General features: G+C 33.3%; 2 long non-coding RNA genes across 2 annotated transcripts; one reads left to right on the plus strand and one right to left on the minus strand.

The window, feature by feature from the left end:
* Positions 1 to 439: 439 nt before the first annotated feature.
* LOC116404677 lies at positions 440 to 1580 on the plus strand. Its single transcript, XR_004217679.1, has 3 exons — positions 440 to 586; positions 1241 to 1310; positions 1392 to 1580. It is a non-coding gene; the product is annotated as an uncharacterized LOC116404677 (long non-coding RNA).
* Positions 1581 to 13885: 12305 nt separating this feature from the next.
* LOC116404748 lies at positions 13886 to 14599 on the minus strand. Its single transcript, XR_004217806.1, has 3 exons — positions 14330 to 14599; positions 14061 to 14156; positions 13886 to 13942 (listed from the first exon to the last, which is right to left on the minus strand). It is a non-coding gene; the product is annotated as an uncharacterized LOC116404748 (long non-coding RNA).
* Positions 14600 to 17301: the final 2702 nt, after the last annotated feature.

Below are 17301 nucleotides of genomic sequence, written 5' to 3' on the forward strand. Positions count from 1 at the left end.
AACACTACAACAAATCTGGGTTGTAGTGTCAGGTGAAAAAAATGAAAAATTGTCTTTATTGTCGTTTTTGAAAAGGTGGATCAAACCGACATTAATGATAAGGGTTTAATGTCGTTTTTAAATCGACATTAATGATCAGCCAGTTTTATTTTTTTTTTAATTTTTTGTATTTTGTAAAAACTGACATTAATGACCCCCCATTTTTAATTTCTTTTTAAAAAATTGTTAGGTTTTAAAAACTAAATTTTTCCTCTCTTTCTTACTCTACTCTTTCCCTATCAATTTTTCTTTTCTTTATCTCCAAGTTGGTTTTTAATTTTCTTCTCTTCTCAATCTGTGACCCTAGATCGCGAACGACAACCAATCTTCATCGTGCTTCCACCGCAAAAATCCTTGGGTTTCTTCATTTGATTGTTAACTTGTGACTGCTAGGTAGCATTATTGATTATTAATTGTCTTTATTTTTTAAAATGTGCAGCCTTATTCATACTATCTTTTGTTAGAAAAATGAAAGAAGAGAAGGCATAGAAATGAGCTTGGTAACTAGCATTCTTGTAGGTGGATTTGCCAAAATGGAAAATGTAGAGTAAGTAATTTTGGTATAGCTATTTGGAGTGTTATGTGAAGCACAATATCTTCATAATGTGATGCGTTTTGGTTTTCGATTGAGATCAATCTTGGTAATTAATTGTTTTGAATTGTGTTTTATTTTATCTTTTAGTAGTAAATGTTTTTGTTTTCTTTAGTTTAGTTTGAGTATTAGTCTGTTTTGATATATTTGTAGGTTGCATCTATTTATCCATATATTTATCTTTGATCAATACCTAGCTAGTGGAGTCTCTTCTTTTTATGGGCTTCCTTATATTCCATGTTCTTTTACTATATATTTGAGATTTTCACCTTCCATAAATGAAATAAATTAACTATTTTCATTTGAAAAGAAAAACGATCCAATAGGAGTTTGTAAGATTATTTATCATCTCCATTGTTTAACTTTCTCTATAAAAACAATGTTGCTATTGATGGGTAAATTTATACAATTAAGAGTAAGAAGCCTATAGACTAGCATTGCTAAATTGAACATTCAAAATTTGCTTTGAAGTAAGAGTCGATGATGGTATAATTATTCTTTAGTTGTATTCCTCTTTTTCTTATAGATCTTTGAAGAACCAAATTAGGTTATTTTCTTCTTCTTAATGAGTTGTTTGATCAAAGCTTATTTTCTTCTTTATTTTTGCAGCACTTTTGGGTTGCCATTTCAATTGTCTTCTTTGTTGCTGCTACATTATTTACTCTACTGAAACTTTGTGGTAATTTTTAATTTTCCACATTTAGATTGCAGTCTGTTTAGTTTGATTTTAAATAATATGTACTAATTTTGCAAATTCTAGATTTATAATCTTCCCCAGGTTGTAAAGTATATTTTGGTCTTAGATAGCCAGCCAAGCTAAGCTAAGTAGATGGAAGCAATTGTTGAAGTTGAAGATTGTGAAAGCGTTTAAGATTTCTTATTTAAGTCTTGTATTAGGATCTAGTTTCATGTATTATTATAGAATGTATATACAAACGCAATATTAAGATTTCATTTTCTATATACAAATGTAAAAGAAAAATATTGTAGTTCCTAAAATAATATTAATTTTATTGATTTGTTGGTGTGAGAAAAAATATTTATTTACACGTATCTAATGTCAGTTTATAAAAAATGAACAATAATGCAATAATTATATTTTTTTTTGTAAAAATAGATCCAAAAACAAGACTTTAATGTCGGTTTAAAAACGATATCAAAGGCAAACCGACACTAAAGATCAACAATAGCACCATAAAAAATGTCGGTTTTAAACCAACATCAATGACCATACCAACATTACTGATGCATTTGATATCGTTTTTAAACCGACATCAAAGCAAAAACGACATTAAAGGCCTTTAATAACGCTAGCATAGATGTCAGTTCCGAACTGACACCAAAGATCATTAATGTCGTTCCGAACTGACACCAAAGATCATTAATGTCGATTTTAAACCGATATTGAATGGTAAATTTCTTCTAGTGTAACCAAATTTATATAATTTGAGAATCAACATTTTAATAATTTTATTCTATCTTACTAACTTCAAAATAACCAAATTGAATTTGAATTTCAAAATAACAAAATTATAATTTAATAGTATTTGAGAATCTCAACGATAGATTTTGTATCAAAATAACCTTAATTGAATTTCAAAATTAAAAAATATCAACTTGTTCGATATCTTTATCTCAAAATAATATTAATGACTTGAATATCAAGATAATTAAATTATTATTTTAAAATTGAAAGAAACTCAACATTAAGAAATATCAACTTGTTCGTTACAAGCACACGCGCACACGAGCACACACAGACACACACATACGTGCACATGCGCACACACGGACACACGCACAAACACACACACAAACACACGCGCATACACATGCACACGCTAGTGTACACGCACACTCACCCACACGCACACGCGCACGCACACATATGCACAAAGATGTGTAAATGAATTAAGATTAAAAAACAATTACAATAATTATGTTTAGGAGTAAAAATCATGTTCATTTGACTTAAAAACATTAATTAAATTATAATTTCTATCAACATTGGTTTAAGAGTGTCATTATTTCAATATAATGCGGTTTTATGCAATTTTACCAACAAAAAATAAGTCGAATATGGACCTGTAGATCCACACTCTTTGTCCTAAGAAATATAACAACTTTTCTATGGGTTATTTTAAAAAATGGAAAAACTATTTTTTCTTTTGAATTTTAGCAAATAACATTTTTTGCACGTGCATGGTATTTTACAAAATATCCACCTTCTCCAACTGTAATTATTTAGTTTCTACGTTGTAATTAATTTATGTCATTTATCAGCTTTTAATTAATTTTTACTTGAAAAATATACATCAATCCATATTGCAACTTTTTTTTAATATCTTGGGACTCAACTAATTGATTCAATATTTTAATAACTTTATTCAATCTTACTAATTTCAAAATAACCCAATTGAATTTGAATTTCAAAATAACAAAATTATTATTTTTCAGAATTTGAGAATCTCAACATAGATTTTGTATCAAAATAACCTTAATTGAATTCAAAATTAAAAAATATCAACTTGTTCGCTATTTTTATCTCAAAATAACATTAATGGCTTAAACATCAAGATAACGAAATTATTATTTTAAAATTGGAAGAATCTCATCACTAAAAAATATCAACATGTTCGCACACGCACACACACGCACGAACGCACACATACACATGCACGCAAGCACACTCGCACACGCGCGCACGCACGCACTTTTGCACACACACACACATACATATGCACGCACACCCATCCACACTTACCTACGCACACACGAACACACGCGCACACACACACATATGTATAAAGATGTGTAAATGAATTAAAATTAAAAAATAATTAAATTAATTGTGTATAGAAAAACTTTTAAACCATATTCATTTGACTTAATAACATTAATTAAATAACAATTTTTATCAATATTGGTTGAAAAGTGTCATTAGTGTAATTATTTCAATATAATGGAGTTTTATCCAATTTTACCAACAAAAAACAAGTCGAATATGGACCAGTAGATCCACACTCTTTGTCATAAGAGATATAGCAACGTTTTTATGGTCATTTTAAAAATGACAAAACTACTTTTTCTTTTGAATTTTAGCAAATAGCATTCTATCACGTGCATGGTATTTTCTAAAATACCAAAATATTCATCTTCTCCAACTGTAATTATTTTGTTTCTACTTTGTAATTAGTTTATGTTATGCATTTATCAACTTTTAATTATTTTTTTATCTGAAAAAGATACATAAACCTATATCATAAATTTTTTCTTAATATCTCGAGACTCAAGTAATTGATTCAAGATTTTCATAAATTTACTCAATCTTACAATTTTCAAAATAACCTAATGGAATTGAAATTTCAAAACAACCAAATTGAATTTCAAAATAACAGAATTATTATTTTTCAAAATTTCAAAATCTCAGATAGATTTTGTATTAAAATAACCTAAATTGAATTTCAAAATTAAAAAATATCAACTTGTTCGCTATCTTTTATCTCAAAATAACATTAATGACTTGAATATCAAGATAATAAAATTATTATTTTAAAATTGAGAGAAACTCAACATTAAAATATATCAACTTGTTCACACACAAGCACACACGGACACGGGCAAACGCGCACACACGTACACACGCACGTATGAGCGCACACACACCCACACACCCACGTGCACAAGCACATACGCGTCCGCACACACACAGACACACATAAGCACACACACAGACACACACACGTGTGCACATCAGCACACAAACACGAATGCACACACGCATACACACACCCACCCACATGCACAAATGTGCACAAACGTACACCTGCACGCACACACACTCGCACGCATACACACACGCACGAACGCACACTCACACCCACACGCATACCCACACCCCACACGCACATACACACACGCACAAATGCACAAAACTGCGTAAATGAATTAAAGATAAGAAACAATTACATTACTTGTGTTTAAAAAGACTTTTAAACCATGTTCATTTGACTTAATAACATTAATTAAATTATAATTTTTATCAATATTGGTTGAAAAGTGTCATTAGTGTGATTATTTCAATATAATGCGATTTTATCCAATTTTACAAAAAAAAAAAAAACAAGTCGAATATGGACTAGTAGATTCACACTATTCATAAGAGATATAACAACGTTTTTATGGGTCAATTTAAAAAATGGCAAAACTATTTTTTTTTTAAATTTTAACATATAGCCTTATTGCACGTGCATGGTAATTTATAAAATATCAAAATATCCACTTTCTCCAACTGTAATTATTCCGTTTCTACGTTGTAATATATTTATGTTATGCATTTATCAGCTTTTAATTATTTTTTACCTGAAAAAGATACATCAACCCATGTCATAACTTTTTTCTTAATATCTCGAGACTCAACTAATTGGTTCAAGTTTTTATAACTTTATACAATCTTACTATTTTCAAAATAACCTAATTGAATTTGAATTTTAAAATAACCAAATTGAATTTCAAAATAACAAAATTATTATTTTTCAGAATTTTAAAATCGCAACGATAGATTTTGTATTGAAATAATCTTAATTGAATTTCAAAACTAAAAAGTATCAACTTGTTCACCATCTTTATCTCAAAATAACATTAATAGTTTGAATATAAAGATAACTAAATTATTATTTTAAAACTAGGAGAAAGTCTACATTAAAAAATATCAACTTGTTTGCACACAAGCACATGTGCACACCCACCCACACATGCACACGCACAAAATGTGCATACACGCAAACATGTACGCACACATGTGCACACACACGTACGCACGTGTACACACACGTACACACGCGCGACAGCCACACACGAACATACGCACAAACGCACACATACACGCACATGCGCATGCGCACGCACCCACACAAACTCACACACGCACAAAGATGTGTAAATGAATTAAAATTAAAAACAATTACACTAATTGTGTTTATAAAGACTTTTAAACCATGTTTATTTGACTTAAGAACATTAATTAAATTATAATTTCTATCACTATTGGTTTTAAAATGTCATTAGTGTATTTATTTCAATATAATGCGATCTTATCCAATTTTACCAACAAAAAACAAGTCGAATATGGACTAGTAGATTCACACTCTTTGTCATAAGAGATATAACAACATTTTTATGGATCATTTTGAAAAATGACAAACTACTTTTTCTTTTGAATTTTAGCAAATAGTATTTTTTGCACGTGCACGGTATTTTATAAAATACCAAAATATCCACATTCTTCAACTGTAATTATTTTGTTTCTACGTTGTAATTAATTTATGTTGTGTATTTATCAGCTTTTAATTATTTTTTACTTGAAAAAGATACATCAATCCATATTGCCACATCAATCCATACCAAAACGTTCCTAAGAAAGGATCATCTCACCCATAACTTTAAATTCTTCAAACACAATGCAATTAACTTAAAGCAGAACAAAACAAAACAAGAAATCTAACCAACAATAACAAAAAAAAAACCTTAAGCCTTGATCCTTGCAGTCCATTGGGAGGTTCAGAACGGGACATGATCGAGAACAATCGATTCCGAGCTGCAGGTTTCAACATCGACAAAGAATTTCCAAGTAAATGAAAATTTTGGAAATGGGTAGTGAAGAAAAATAAGGTTGAGAGGATTTTGTTTGGTGAGTGGGAAAAACTCTAGCCAGTGGAAAGAGAAGGGAAGAAATGGGGTTTAGTTTACACAGATTTTTCTTAATGATTGTTGGAAGAACAAAGAGATTGTGAGAAGGTTTAACGGCAACGACAATGGCAGAATGTTAAATCCCCGAAAAGACTAAATGGCCAATTGAGAGGAAGAAGGAAGAAAGAAATTCTCTTTCAAGCTAGGGAAAAGACAGAGGAATGGGAATTGAATTGTACGTTTGGTATGGCTATATGCAATTTTCTTGCTTCTTTATGGATATGTTGTACAAAGAGTAGAACGATGACATGGTTCACTTTGTTTCTCTCTTTACAAAGTAACCAATGACTTAAAAGAAAGACATTGAACAACAAATGACCAATAGAAAACAATATACTCAAGAAACAATAAAAAAAATGCAGAAATTAAAAATGAAATTGGAAGTAGGAAAAAAATGGAAGGAAGAAAAATACCCCAAAAGTTCTAAATGCAATATGATCATAACAAACATGTCTCACTGTGAACAAATCGAACAAGCTCTATAACGAATTTTGTAGTGGGATTCCGACTCATAGAAGCCGGCTCCAGGCTTGCACAACGAATGACCAATACAAAATAAGATCCAGTAAAAAGAAAGGCCCAACTAAAGTGAAATTAGAAGACACACACGTCCTATATTAAGGTAGAGTCAAGGTAATTTAGAAAAATTCATTACCGGACAACTACCTCAAAATTACCCGAACTTATAAACTATACAATTATTTTTTCCTGATGTTCCAAAACACTTGCCAACTGAAATTTTCTTTTGACAAATATGCAATGGGTTTCTTGAAATTGAATGCTCAATCCAGAAATTAAAAATGAAATTGGAAGTAGAAAAAAAATGGAAGGAAGAAAAATACCCCAACAGTTATAAATGCAATGTGAACATAACAAGTTGTATCATCATAACAAGTTGTCGTCCAATGGGAGGTTCAACATTGGACATGATTGAGAACTATTGGTTCCCAGCCGCAAGTTTCGGCATCGACAAAGATTCTCCGAGGGAAATGAAGATTTTGGAAATTGGTAGTGAAGAAAAATAAGGTTGAAAGAATTTTGTTTGGGGAGTTGGCAAAATTGTAAACCGAACCCCACATGTGTTTCATTTTTCTCCTCATCGGCCAGAATTTTGTCAACTCCCCAAACAAAATCCTGGCCGATGAGGAGAAAAATGAAACACATGGGTTCGGTTTACAATGATTTTTCTTAATGATTGTTGGAAGAACAAAGAGATTTAAGGTAACAAAAAGAATGGAAGAATGTTAAATCCCAAAAGACTAAATGGCCAATTGAATGCTTAAGGAAGTTTGATTTGCCTTTTTTAGCAGTTTTCTTGCTTTTTTATGTAAATGTTGTAGAAAGAGTAGAACAAGGACATAATTCACTTTTTTTTCTCTTTACAAAGTAACCAATGACTTAAAAGAAAGACATTGCACACTAAATGCCCATTAGAAAACAATATGCATCGAAAAGAATAAAAATTATGCAAAAATTCAAAATGAAAGTGCAAGCAGAACAAAACGAACTTGATTCACCATGAACAGATAGAACAAGCTCCAAAACGGATTTTGAGTAGAATTCCGTCTCAGATTTGCAGTCTCCAGGTTTTCCAAAACGTTCCTAAGAAAGAATCAGCACAACCCACAACTTTAAATTCTTCAAAAACAATGAAATTAACTCAAAGCAGAAAAAAAAAAGACAAAAACTCTAACCAATGATAACAAAAAAATAAACCTTAACCTTTGATCCTTGCTGGTGAGGAGAAAAGAAAAGACATGGGGTTCAGATTCGAGGGATGAAAAGACATGGGATCCTTGCTGGTGAGGAGAAAAGAAAAATAAGGTTGAAAAGATTTTGTTTGGAGAGTGGGCAAAATTCTAGCTGGTGAGGAGAAAAGAAAAGACATGGGGTTCAGATTCGAGGGATTTTTCTTAATGATTGTTGGAAGAACAAAGAGATTGTGAGGAGATTTAAGGGTATCGCCACGAATGGCAAAATGTTAAATCATAAAAGACTATTGTTTTCTTGCTTCTTTATGGAAATGTTGTAGAAAGAGTAGAACGATGACATGGTTCACTTTGTTTTTCTATTTACAAAATAACCATTGACTTAAAAGGAAAGAATTTGCACCACAAATGACCATTAGAAAACAATATACATAAGAAAGAATAAAAAATACGCAGAAATTGAAAATGAAATTGAAAGTTGAAAATAAATGGAAGGAAGAAAAATACTCCAAAAGTTCCAAATGCATTACGATCAAGAGAAATTTGTATCAACATGAACTGATCAAATAAGCTCCAAAATGATTTTGCAGTGGGATTCCGACTCAGATAAGCAATCTCCAGTCTTGCCAAAACGTTCCTAACAAAGGATCATCACACCCATAACTTTAAATTCTTAAAAAACAATGGAATTGACTCAAAGCAGAACAAAACAAAAGAAAAACTCTAACCAACGATAAGAAGAAAATAAACCTTCACCCTTGATCCTTCCAATCCATTTGCGGGTTCAGCACTGGACATGATCGAGAACAATCAGTTTCCAGCTGCAGGTTTAGGCATGGACGAATATCTTCCAAGAAGGGAAATGAATTTTAGCGAAGTTTGATCTACCTGTTAGCAGTGTTCTTGTTTTTGTACGGAAATGTTGTAGAAAGAGTAGAACGATGAAATAAATCACTTTGTTTTTCTCTTTACAAAGTAACCAATGACTTAAGAAGAAGACATTGCACAACAAATGACCAATAGAAAATGATACGCAATAGAAAAGAATAAAAAAGAAAACAATATGCATTTTTGTTTTCAAATTCTTGGTCAAATCGCAATTCAGAAATGAAATTTGGTTCATTATCGACGATAATATGGTGAACTAAATAACATAAGTTTCAGAGTCATGGAGAATAATAGCCTTGCTAATTGCTCAAACTCTGAATGTGAAGGCTTTTCCCATGTGAAGGAACCCAAAGAACCAACCAAAGCAGCATGCTTCTTCCCAATGCAAGAACATTCAGTGTATCTTCTGATTATGTCCTGAATGCAGTAGGAAAAATGATATGAAGTTGTAATTCAAGCTAAGGTTTTGTTGCATAAACCAAAAACTTAGATGGATAAAACACAAAATGCATCCTGTTCCTACCTTATGCTTACTACATTGCTAACAATACACTTACTGCACTCTCAGAGAAGGAGCCAGAAATGGTTCTTGATGATCTGTTAAAATCTTTTGATGAAAATGTAATTAGTGCAAAGAGCGTTGATGATTCTAAAACAGAGGCACCTCATGCTAACTCGGATGTGCAATGCTTCTCTGAAGATGAAAAAGTAAATGAAGTTTCGAAAGATGATGATTCTGTGGAGATTTCTACTGAGGAAATCAATGAATCTGACAAATCTTCTCTGCCTACTGAAGACTTGGATGTTACTGAAGTTCACAAATCGAGCATTGCAGAAGAATTTGGTATGGAATTTGAATCTCAACAAAATGAGTCTACCTGTGAATTGGAACATAAAATTGAAGAAGATGTTGAAGAAGAAAACACACGTGAATAACTCTGCTGAAGAACTGTCTCCTTCCCACGAAAATGTGGAAGAAGAAACTGAAGTTGATGGAGATGATGCCTTGAGCAGTGTTGAAGAATCTTTGGAAGTGAAAGACGATCAAGATGAAAATGATCAGATCCCACAACCGGAAATGTAGCATCAGATGCTGACATTGAAGGAGACAAGAAGGAAACAAAAATGGAGAAAAGTTCCGTTCAAGCTGAAGAAGATGATACAATATCAATAAGTCCACGGAGGAGTTCCCTGAGAATGTTTCTGATGATTTGGTTGATGTCAAGATCCAATGGAAAATGGAAGAAGAAACTCTTCCTAAAGACATAATTGTCGAAGCTATCGACTCACAACCAGAAATCCCAAATGCCATTGTTCAATGTGAGGAAGCTTTGGTGGAAATCACTATCACATCCTCCAACAACAATGCAGTTCAATCATTGGCAAACCAATTCCCTAGGCCAACAATAGAAGCCAAATCTCCCGTTGAAGAACAAACCATTAGTTTGCTAATGGACAACCCAGATGCTGAGGAAGAAGAAGCTGAAAAAGAACAGAACAAAGCAAAGTTCATTCAGTTAGTGGTGAAGAATGATAATACTAGCCTAAGGTAGCTGAGGAAGTTGTTCAAGGAAAAACTCCAACTTAACCATAAGAAGATGGAAAATAATAACATCAACACAAAAGTTGTTGGAGGTGGCGTGAAAGTGAGAACTGCTTTACAACCAGTGCCGGAAAACAGAATGACCGTGCATTAAAAGTCTAGAAAGAGAGAGCATTGTGCATGGTTCAAACTGTGGTTTGCCTCACGTTATTGATTTTGTGTTTGTTTTATTCTTTCCATGATGTATTTTGAGAGGAGGGAAAAATTAGAGGTAAATGATTAATTTGTCTGAATTTTTGTTCATCAGTTCAATAATAAAAATGCTAGTAGTTTGTGTTTTAAAAAAAAATACACTTACTGCAGCACCAAGATACAGGTTGTAGCCAATTTCAGGAAAAAAATATATTCTGATTTTTGCATATCGAGAATTTGGTGAAACGCACCTTGAGTTTATTTACTCAACTAATCCACGAGAATTTGTGATATGAACACTCTTGGCAGAGGTCCATTGACTCCATCACCATCATCAGCAGCATTAGAAATGGAGGGAGGTGAAAACCAAAATGCTTTCAACTTTTTGGCTGGGAATGATAATTCTTCTTTTTGACCTAAGCGGCTGGCTTGGCTCCCTCTTTTTTTCTCTCTCCCTCTCTAAAGGCTGCCATGCTGGGTGAAGAACTTAAGTACCTACTAGGCGGGATCGGGTTTTGCTTAGGAAGAAAAGCGAGAGGATCCCCACGAAAATCTGAAACCGGGGATCTCGCGCATTTTACTTGACTAAGCGGCTGGCTTGGCTCCCTCTTTTTTTTCTCTCCCTCTCTACCGGCTGCCATGCTGGGTGAAAAACTCTAAGGACCTACTAGGCAGGGTCGGGTTTTGCTTAGGCAAGAAAAGCGGAGAGGATCCCCGAAAACTCTGAAACCGGGGGATCTCGGCGCGCATTTTACTTGACCTAAGCTGGCTTGGTTCCCTCTTTTTTTTTCTCTCTCCCTCTCTACCGGCTGCCATGCTGGGGAACTCTAGTGACCCACTAGGCGGGGGTCGGGTTTTGCAACCCTTAGCAGCTTGGTCGTATTGTTTTGTTTTTATCGGCTGTTCTGTTGGGTGAAGAACTCTAAGAACTTGCCGACTTTGCTTTCTACCTGACCTAACAATCATATTTTGCTTTCAAACAATCTTATACAAATGTGTATGGCCAAAAGAGGGATTTAAAATTAATATAAAAAAGGCATTAGAATATGGCAAAAAAGGGGATTAAAATTGAGATAAAAAAGAGAACCGCACATATTATTATGTACATAATTCACAATATTCAGAAAATGAACCAAGTGTTCTACTCATTTCTAAGCTATCAACATATGCATTTTCAACATATGTAACATATTCAAATAACAAATACAATCACAAATCCGAGCTCCGTTCTCATGCGTTAGGCATACATGCTTTTTTATGCTAAAAAGCGAAGTAGACATGGTACTTATTCTAAGCATAGAGCATTACAAAAGTTTCTAAATTTTGACATTTTTAGCAAAATTTGCAAAATGAAAATTTCCCAAAGGACATGGAATGTGCAAGGCTACAACCCCACCCCCCACTTAAAAATATGCATTGTCCTCAAAGCATTTTAAGCAAGATTCTACGGATGGAAAAAAAAAAGAAAAAGGAGAATAGAAGACCTCCCCTTGTAACCTAGTTTCTTCATGGAAGCTTGCTTGCAAAGATCCCAAGTTTGGTTATATTTCATTTCCTTTATTCCTACAAAAAGAAAACAAGAATTTCCATCGAATTTTATTAAAAGGTTAAACTAAAAATTTTAGAAAAATGTGCAGAATTGTTTAAGCTCGGTTGCATTTTCTAAGCATCACTTGAATTATTAAAACGACCTAACAAATATTCAATACAAGTTCGTAATTCATAACCTACCAAAAGGTTCAAAAAGATTGTTGTAGGTGTTCCACCAAACCTTTTGTAAATTACATACATCAATAAACTATGTTTTAGGGATAGATGGCTCTAAAGCACACAAACACTCTCCATCTCACTCTCTATCTGCCCTGTATCTAATTTAATCCAGCATTCATTTGGGGCATTGTAGGTTCATATTAAAAAATAGTCATTCATGTCGTGATGCAAAGGCCCTTTTTATGTATCTAGAACTAAAATCACGAAAATCATCGTGGACATGCAGCACAACAAACTGAATATCCATGGGAAGCCTTTGCTAACAAAATGGTTGACAATAATTACTCAGACAAGAGAGAATGACTATAATTAATTAACAGAAGTACAAATCAATATAGGTGCACAACCACCAAGCCCCCAACAAAAGGAACAATAAACTTCAATAACAAAAGAAAGGTAGTATCAGGACTATCCTTACCTTGTTATCGAAGAAGATACCTTGGCTCTGGAAAGCCCGATGCTCTGCCTTACAACATTCAATTACCTCAGTACTGTAGTGTTTCTTCAAAGTTTGGGAATCTACCTAAAACATAAAAATATATATTACAACTTGAAAACCTCCATGTCAGAAACTTTACTTTAATTATCAAACCAGATGCTATGCAAGAATTAGTTAGAAACACAACATAAATAGTAATGATATTCTTTGGGGTGGGGATAAAAGCATCTTTCATCTTAGAAATAAGCTTAGCATTTAGCACTAACCTTTATATAAGAAGTTAAAACCGGTTTGATTACTTCATAAACTTCAGCTACGAAATCTGGTAAAGAGAAAGACCTAATCCATAATGTTAAAGAGGAAAAGACCAAGTCAGATTCCTTTATTCAAACAGGTTAGTATCACATCTCCGAAGGAAAAAACTTACGGACCTCTACGACGAATTTCCTTGAATGATGTAGCGCACCTTGTTCTTGAAACACAGTTTCATTTATGCTGTGAAAAATAAGATTGATAAATAAAACTTTCGGCTACAATTAGCCACATAAACATAAAGTTGTGACAGGAAAACAAAAGCTAACAGATAATTAACTATACAGTTTGTAGGCAAAATACCAAATAGCCATAATCAAGATCACAACTGAAGCAAACAATAATGTGTAGTTTATCATTTCCAACCAAATAATTCAATAACAAATAAGGTCAAATGGCCAAATAATATGTCCTTTCACATAAATATTTACTCCTGAATTTTTTGAAGGATAATGTTATCGCTTCTCTCCCACGTTTCACAAAAATTCTTTTACATATTATATTTTTGTTACATATTCCTATTGAAGAATCTCATTTGAGCATTTTGTGGTCAATTTGACTTGAAAGGAACGACAGAACTTTCAATAAGAAAGAAGCAAGATGCCTAGTTTTTTTGAACTGCTGTTTTTCTCTTCTTTTTTTTTCTTTAACTTGCTGTAAATTGGAGATGTTTTCCATAACTACTTTGGCTTATGTAATTTACCTTCTCCCTAAATGCAACCATAAATCAAACAAACTAGATGAATAAATTTACACCACAGAAATCCATCCTATGAAGACTAGAGCGGAGAAAGATGGGATAAGGATAAAGCATAGGAAAGCAAATACCCGATGGGAAGTAAACTGATAAAAAATACTTTGTGTTGAGAGTAATATATCCCGAACCAATTTTCTGCCAGCCATTAAGATTTACCCACTGCAACTCTACACAAATATTTTCTTATAAACAATAATTAACACAATCTAATTGGTATCTTATGGATATAAAAGACAGCATGGATCCATATTGGAAGGATTTCAAATTAGTCTACGAACAAAGAATTTGGAAGGATTTGTGATCAACTAAGGAGCTCTCGACTTTCTCCGCTGGAATTTACCTTCCTTGGGTACTTATCGACCAGAGACTGGAAGTAGTTGTGCTCTTCGTCCATAGTAGTCATCCAACCAGCAAGGGAAAGACCACGACGCGCAGTGGAATAGGAAAAAGAGCGTTGAGCACAGCTTTCGTGTCACCAGCAATCGTTTTTCCTTTATTGGTAGACCGAAAAGGCTTTGTCAAGCAGGCAGGCATGATTGTCACTCGATCGACAGTTGAGAAATCCGGCGCTGTTAGGGCGATTTTGAGGAAGACGAAGAAGATAAGAGAAGGGGAGAGGACGAGAAAGTAGAGAGAGAGAGAGAGCGTTAGAGAAGAAGTAGGGGAAGAAATTTGAAACGTGAGTGAGAGAGAAGGGGAGATGAGGGATTAAAATATATTTGAATTATTTGTGATAAAACCCATTTAAAACCCAAAACAATTTCTTTATAACTAAAACAAATATTTTGTTTTTAAAATTTAGACTAAAAAAATCAAATTTTACGAGATAAAATTTTCAGTAACGATAAAGCAAAAAATATATATTTTGTTTTTCAAATAATTATAATCCAAAATTTTCAAGAAATGTGAAATTTCATTTAATAAGATAAAAAATTGTGAACATTAGTTTCCAACTTTGGCAATGGATGAAAGTATTAGAAATTGAAAATAATTGTTAGACATGCATGTTAGCCGTCACCACAAACCAATCCAATTTTTCATTCAAAAATGTTGAATTTATAATTAATGGTTCTCGAAACATTCATACAATTTTTTTTTTAATTTAACTTACTCAATTTGAGTTTTCTTACGATGTTCATGTCGATATTATACGAAAAATTGTCTTAAATGATAAAATTGCTGAAGATATTCACAAATATAACAAAGTTTTACCGTCTGTTAGTTAGTGATAGAACATGTACTAGTGGTCTATCAATTATCCTCTATGGTTTTAGTTTAGTGGTTATTTATCAAGCTCTTAATAAATTAAATAGTGATTTAACAAATATAATGTAAAAGAATATTCCAAGAATAACCTTGGAGTATCACTTGAATTTTCAAAACGACCTAACAATGCTAAACTATAAGCTCATAACTCATAACCTATCAAAAAAAGTACAGATAAAACAAAAAACTATTTAAATCTTGAAAAATGAAATATGAGAAAAAAAATGAAAAGAGAAATAAATTTTAAAGTATATGTAAATTTTAGATATTAAGTAAAAAAGAGAATATGTAAGTTGAATTTTAATCGGTAAGAATATGGATGTCTAGAAACAAATTTTTAATTTTTTAAAAGTTGATTGATAATTATTTGATTTCTTTAAATTCAACAACAACATAAAATTCGATAAGAGAAGGTTGTCACATGCTTGAGTATGTATTGAATCAAATGTGGACTCTCAGGCAAAGGTGTATCTTGGCCATATAATTTCGGGCAAGGGTGTAGAGGTTGATCCCGAGAAAATTAGATCTATCAAAGAATGGCCCGTGCCCACTAATGTCTGTGAAGTTCGTGGATTTCTTGGGTTGACATGATATTATCGAAGATTTGTAATGAATTATGGAAGTGTGGCTGCTCCTTTGACTCAATTATTGAAGAAAGGAGCATATGAATGGACTGTTGCAGCTGCTGAAGCTTTTGAGAATTTAAAGATGGCTACGATGACTCTCCCAATCTTAGCACTGCCAGATTTTTCCTTACCATTTGAAATAGAGACCGATGCTTCTGGATACGGGGTAGGTGATGTCTTAATTCAAAATCATCGGCCAATTGCTTATTTTGAGCCAGACATTAGCTATGAGGGATCGTGCTAAACCAGTTTATGAACGGGAATTAATGGCTGTAGTTTTGGCTGTGCAACGCTGTAGACCTTATCTTTTGGGCAAGAGGTTTGTAGTGAAAACTGATCAACGATCATTGAAACTTTTATTGGAACAAAGGGTTATCCAACCTCAACATCAGAGGTGGATTGCTAAGCTTCTTGGCTACAATTTTGATGTCGTGTATAAACCGGGACTAGAAAACAAAGCAGCAGATGCCTTGTCTCGTGTCCCTCCTACTGCCCAACTTAATCAACTTACTGTTGAGATCAGTTAAATTGGCAGTCCCCAACACTGAAGTTGACCCTAAACTAGTCCCAGAAATTAATGGGATGGATCTGAATGTCTTGTTCAATGATGAAGATATTCTCCCTATTAAAATTCCCTGGATTTGCCTAAAGATTTAGTGTCTATAGTCGGTGATTGTGGAATCATTCTGGCTTAAATTAGATGTGCAACTGCCTTTTCCTCCTCCCAGTCATTATTAAGGTTGTCTTCTGGAACACTAAGGGTTTGAACGACTCCTCTAAACGTGCAGCACTTAAAAAATTCATCAACAATTGTAGTCATGATTCAAGAATCTAAGAAGGACACCTTGAACTCGGCTTTTATAAAATCATTGTGGAGTTCTAAGGATATTGGCTGGGATTATGTGGCTTCTGTTGGATCTTCTGGGGAATTCTTACCATGTGGGACAGCAGTAAAATATCTGTAACAGAGGTCATTAAAAGACGCCTCTCTTTGTCAATCAAATGCCTCACTTTGTGCAAAAAGGTTTGTTGGATCACAAATGTCTATGGCCTTGTGGTTGCAGAGAAAGGAAATTGGTTTGGCCCGAATTGTCTTCCTTGGCTGATTGTTCGGCCGTGGCCTGGTGCATAGGTGGGGATTTTAATATCACTCGTTGGGCCCGGGAAAGATTTCCTTTTGGCAGAAGTACTAGAGGAATGTCATTATTCAATAAGTTTATTCACATGGTTTCTCTCATGGAAATTCCATTGCAAAATGGAAGGTTCACTTGGTCTAGAGACGGTAATTCTCCTTGAAGATCATTATTAGACAGATTCTTCATAAATCAGATGTGGGATGTTTGTTTTGAAAATTCTCGGGTTTCTCGAAAAGCACGCATCTTCTCGGATCACTTTCCTTTATTCTTGGAGGCTGGTTCTT

This window comes from Cucumis sativus, chromosome 6 (genome assembly GCF_000004075.3).
Source record: "Cucumis sativus cultivar 9930 chromosome 6, Cucumber_9930_V3, whole genome shotgun sequence".
NCBI lineage: Eukaryota > Viridiplantae > Streptophyta > Magnoliopsida > Cucurbitales > Cucurbitaceae > Cucumis > Cucumis sativus.